Consider the following 6,000-nt stretch of genomic DNA (forward strand, 5'->3'; position numbering starts at 1 on the left):
ATATTGGTTATGATATTCCTTCGGGTATGTGTCACAGCCCCAGATCAGCCCTTGCTTGATTTTTCTTGCCTCCATGCATCATGTTTAAATTCAAATGAAATTTTAATTGAGGAATTTTCAAAGCCTCAGAAACCTTTTGAAAATGATCAACATTAAAATCTTCTCAAAGAAGCCTAAGAAAATGTTCCTGTTAAACCTTGAAAAATATTGGCAAGAATAAAATTCAAACCAATATTTTTGGAAGGTTTAACATATTTATTTTGGGCCTTTGAATTAATCCAATAAATATTGAATTGGATCTATATTTGTTATATAATAAATATATGTTCAATAATTCTGGAAATTGTTGTGTAGCTTTGGATAAGTCCATTTGGTTTACACAATTATTTTCATGAATTTTGAAAATGGTTTGGTCTTTGAACTGAATCAAAACATAATAACAAAAATAGAAAACAGAACAAATTATTAACAGAGAGAGGGAGATAGGCCTCAGGCCCACTTACCTGGCGCCCCACCTCGGCCCAGTTGCTGTGAAGCCCAGCCCACGCAGCCATCTGCCAGTCGTCGTCCTCCTCTTGACAGAAGGACGCGAGGGCGTATGCCCACCGCGCGCTGGCACACGCCGGCCACCTCCTGCTTACCTGCTCGCCGCTGGAGGCACCCGAGGGCGCCACACACTCCCCTCAACCCCTCTGGCCCTCTCTCACTCTCCCCGTGCTCCTCCTCCCCTCTGTCTCTCTCCCACGCGCACGACCGAACGCCACCGTCGCCGCCGCTCGTCGTTGCCGTGTCCACCGCCTCCCCCTTGCTTCCCCGACCAGTCCAGCAGCTCCGCCACATCGTCCCCGACCTCTCTGCCAAGTCAAGCAAGCCGGGACGCACCGCAGCACCGCCCTGTCGCCGTCTTCAACCTCGGACCGCCGGAGATCCCTCTCGCCGCCCCGCTCGCTCCGGTGCTTCCTCGAGCACGCCGAGGCCACCTCTGCACTCACTGTGAGCCCCTGAACCGTTTCCCCCTACTCCCGTGCTCGATTTCGAGCTCTAGCTAGACTAGCCACCGTGCCCGAAGCTCGCCGCCGCATGAGCTCGTCGCCGCCGTGGCTCCGGCGACCAAATGGCCCCGCGCGTGCGTCCGTTGCACTCGCGACGTCCCGTAGAGCAACGCTAGCGCGATAGCCAGTTTGTTTGCAAGCCGCAGCGCTAACCCCGCACCCACCCGAACTCCGGCGGCCGCAAAAGAGCTCGCCACCGTCGACTCCGGTCACCACAGGCCCAGCCACCACCACCATTCGACGTGCACCGGCAAGGGCTCTCCAACGCGCCCAGCCATGGCTCGAACCGTGCCTTGTAGCGCGATCCCGAGCACCAGCTTTGCCTCTGGCCTCGCCGGCGATTAGCCGCCGGCCTAATCCCGGCGCTTAGCGCTAATGACACCTGGTTAACCCCCTATCTCACTGACACCTGGGGCCCACGCCCTAATTAACCCGGGGTTTACTTTTGTCTAGTTTAAACTAACCTCGCGGGTCCCACAGGTCAGGTTGACCTGGCCACGTCAGCGTTGACCTGGACCCACTGGTCAGCCTCTGTTCCTGCCTTGTCACACTGACATACGGGACCCACGCGTCAGGTTTGACCTGGACCGTGGCCCGTTGACCTGCTGACGTCAGCATGATGTCATGCTGACGCAGTATTGGTTTTCTGGATTTAAAATAATTCAGAAAATTCCAGAAAATCCTATAAACTTCTAAAAATCATAGAAAATAATCTATAGCTCAGAATGAAACAAATTATATATGAAAAATTATCAGAAAAATGCAATCTATCCATCTGTATCATTTTCATGCATGTCAAACTAAGTGATACCTGCTGTTTAGGTGAAAACATGATAATGACATTATAAATGCTAAATGTGGAGTTTGCATATGAACCCTTAGTTCATATGGACTTCATTTAAATTGTTGCTAGATACATTAGTGTAAATCATGACATTCTTGACATATCATGACCATGCATCATATTGTCGCATTGCATTGATTGTGTCCTTCTCTGTTTGCCGGTAACCGTCCCCTCTCAGTAGCCGATGCTCCGATGACGTGATCGATGACACCGATGAAGAACTATAATATCTTTAGAAGTGCCAGGCAAGCAAAACCCCCTTGTTCATTCCGATACAATCCCATTCTCTCGCTCCTGCTCTCTTCTACTGCATTAGGACAACATCGATTCAACTGTTACATGCTGCGGCAGTTGAACCCCTTTTCCTCTGCATGACCTGTCATTGCCACAGTAAATAGATGAAACCCACTAGCATGAGTAGGAGTTGTTTGAGCCCTGATATGCCTACTCATTCATGCTTGTTTGTCATGCCTGCTACTGCTTAGAGTTGAGTCGGGTCTGATTCGTCGGGGATGAATTGGAATGGTGATGAACATGTCCTACTGTGTGTGAGCTAAGTGTGTGAACACGATTTGGTAAAGGTAGCGGTGAGAGGCCATGTAGGAGTACATGGTGGGTTGTCTCATTGAAGCCGTCCTCAGGAACTAAGTTCTGTGTTTGTGATCCATGATACAGTTACTACCACGCATTGGGCCCGAAACCAATGGACCCTCTCGGCTTCTTAATCACCCTTGTCCTCTGTCCAGGAGTTGCAAGTAGTTTCTGGTGTTTGTAGTATGCTGGAGGCCGTGGGCAGCGCTGACCGAAGGGGTGGGTTGTGATGCAGTAGGCATGTGGCATGGTGTACCGGGCGCCCGTTTGGTGTCTCGGGAACCCTGCACACATCGTTCGGGGCCGTATGTGGAAACCTCGGCCGGACTCCCTGCGGATGGAACCTGAATAGGCGATAAACCTGGACTAGAGACTTGAGTGTTTAGGTAGGCTGTGGCCGACACCCTCGCTGGGCTTCCGCTTGAAGGTTGCCGAGTACATGTCGTGTAAACGGCGGTAAGTGGTGAGAGCGTGTGTGTCGAAGTACACCCCTGCAGGGTTAACATCATCTATTCGAATAGCCGTGTCCGCGGTAAAGGACTTCTGGGTTGCCTATAACAGTTCATAGACAAGCGAAAGTGGATACTCTAAAATGCGCAAGATAAGCATGAGTGCTATGGATGGCGTTCTCGTAGGGAGACGGGAGCGGATCCATAGTGGAGTATTGATATGGTGAACATGTGGACTCGAGTGCGCCACCTCAAAAGAGTTACTTGCAGTTGTAGTTCAGGATATCCACCGAGTCAAAGCTGGCTTGCTGCAGTTAAACTCCACCACCCCCTTTGTTGATACCGATGCATATGTAGATAGTTCTGATGTAAGTCTTGCTGGGTACATTTGTACTCACGTTTGCTTATTTTATGTTTTGCAGAGAGACGTCAGTCTCGCTAGTAGTTCCGTGTGGACTTCGATGTTTAGCTTGATACCTCAGCTACGATCTTGTGCCCTCGGCAGGATCTAGTAAATAGTCAGGCTTCTCAGCCTTTTTCATTTGTAAATGTCTGTACTCAGACATGTTAAGCTTCCGCATGTGTTTGACTTGTATGCTCTGAATGTTGGGTCATGAGACCTAGTTTGTAATATCTCGCTCCTCGGAGCCTAATGAATAAGTACTTGAGTCGTAGAGTTATGTTGTGATGCCATGTTGTATTTACACATATCGAGCATATTGTGTGTATGATTGAAATGCTTGGTATGTGTGGGATCCGACAACCTAGTTGTTTATCCTTGGTAGCCTCTCTTATGGGGAAATGTAGTCTTGTGCTTCCATGAGCCATAGTAGTCCGCTATAGCCCGGTTCACCGGAGTCCTGCTAGCCCAGCACTACTGCTCCGGAACACTTGACTGGCCGGCATGTGTTTCACTTCGTCCCTGTGTCTGTCCCTTGGGGGAAATGTCACACGGTGACATCCGGAGTCCTGCCTAGCCTGCTACAGCCCGGGTTCCCGGAGTCCTGTTAGCCCAGTGCTACAGCACGGAGTCGCACGCTGCTGACCGACATGCTCGATGTTGATTCATGTATGCCTGTCCCCGTAAGTTAGTGCCACTTTGGGTTCACGACTAGCCATGTCGGCCCGGGTTCTCTATCATATGGATGCTAGCGACATTATCATATATACGTGAGCCAAAAGGCGCAAACGGTCCCGGGCCATGGTAAGGCGACACCCGTGGGAATACCGTGCGTGAGGCCGCAAAGTGATATGAGGTGTTACAGGCTAGATCGGTCTGACTTAGAATCGGGGTCCTGACAGCGTTGGTATCAGAGCCTGACTGCCTGTAGGATTACCAAGCCAAACTGGTCGAAGTTGTGTCTAGAAATGCTTTAGTTATATAAGGGAATTGATTGTGGGAGGGAACGTAAGGCTCTTTTTACTCCTTTACCTTATGCCCTTCTGATCTGAGTCACCCTCTTCTCTTCTACGGGATTAAGAACTAGGCTTCTCATCTTTCTATCAGGATCACGTGTTACTAATCCGTAGACTCATAGGATTGTTGGTCTCAAGCCTCAGTTCAGTTTCTACCACTACAGTGTGTTGTTAGTTGGACTTGGAACCTTGATATGATGTTGTTGAGTGGTTATGCCACCATTTTGCAGGATGTCTCAATTCTTTTTGAGCATTTACAACCGTTATGCTGTCCGAGTCATCCCAGGTTTCTAAACAGTCTGAAGCATTTGCAAATTCCTTCTTTCCGTTTCCGATGTTCCTTGGGCCAGATTAATCACACTAACCAGTGTGTTGAGGTACTCCGTTACCTCGTCATATATGTTGGAGCTATTATTATGACCCCAGTCGTCTTAGAGAACCACTTAGTAATCTAGCAATGCTTTGCATTCCCAGTGTGCGGATTCTGGCCATTATTCTTGAAAGCATCCCGTGATGCCACTTAGTTAGTAGGCATTCTATTCCCGGGTTTCTGAACTCGAGATTCACCCTACTTACTTCATGTTGATAGTGTTGCTAGTTCCTTCAGGATATTAGTAACCTTTGTGATAGTCTTCGAGGTCCGTGGTATATCGTTCTTCCAAATACCATGAACCATTCTTGGCAGGAGTTCTTTTGAACCAAAAGATCACAACCAGGGCGCTCTTGAGGAGTACCCCATTCATATTGTGACTCTGCCAGTCTTTACTCCTCTGCATGGGTTATCCGGAATAAATATGTTGAATTTGTTCGATATACTAATTCATGCATCCACAACTCAGAAAAACATATGTTCCTTTGGGTTGTCCCTCTTTAGTTATTTTCTGGCCCTCGTCTATCAATTGATAGTCAGCAGTAATTGTGCATTTGTGTTATCGATGCCTATTATTCTTGTGGTCTGTCAAGCCATTCTAATCCGGAATGACTAGGAGAAACAAACTCCAGTACCTCGTCCATCTCTGGGATTGGGTCAAAGTAGTTGTATTCCACAGATCAAAATGCCAAACCAGTTTTTGTTCTGTTCTACCTTCGAGTATTACCCCCTTTATGTCGAGAATATCGTAGGAATTGCACCACCTCTTATGAATTCTTGACGCAGTGATACTCCTCGCCATCATCACTCATTTCTTGGTCCCGTGTTGTTGCAACCGGAATGCCGACAAGTGAACTATGATGTGTGAAATCAATACTCCTAGCAACTCCGTTGCTTGGTAGTTAAAGGACAATAATTTCATCCTTAGCGTGTTGGTTACTGAATCACATCCTAAGGTTGATCGTGCTACCTAGTCCTTATTTCCGGTGCACTTTTCGATCAATGAGTTAGGATAGTGTCAGTCCTTGCTTATTCGGTCATATCGTCTTGCCCTAAAAAGCGAACGGCAAAGATGTGGCTGATGGCAAACAAAGTCTTTGCCATCAGCCAGTTCTTTGCCGTCCGCTGGCTGACGGCAAAGAATCTTTGCCGTCCGCTAGCAGACGGCAAAGAGGTGGGTGGGTCCAGTTATTGTTTAACCAACTCAAGCCCACCGGCCCCACCACTTTGCCGTCCGCAAGCGGACGGCAAAGAATCTTTGCCGACCGTTGGCTAACG

Source organism: Triticum aestivum, chromosome 2D, assembly GCF_018294505.1.
Source record: "Triticum aestivum cultivar Chinese Spring chromosome 2D, IWGSC CS RefSeq v2.1, whole genome shotgun sequence".
In the NCBI taxonomy this organism is placed as follows: Eukaryota; Viridiplantae; Streptophyta; class Magnoliopsida; order Poales; family Poaceae; genus Triticum; species Triticum aestivum.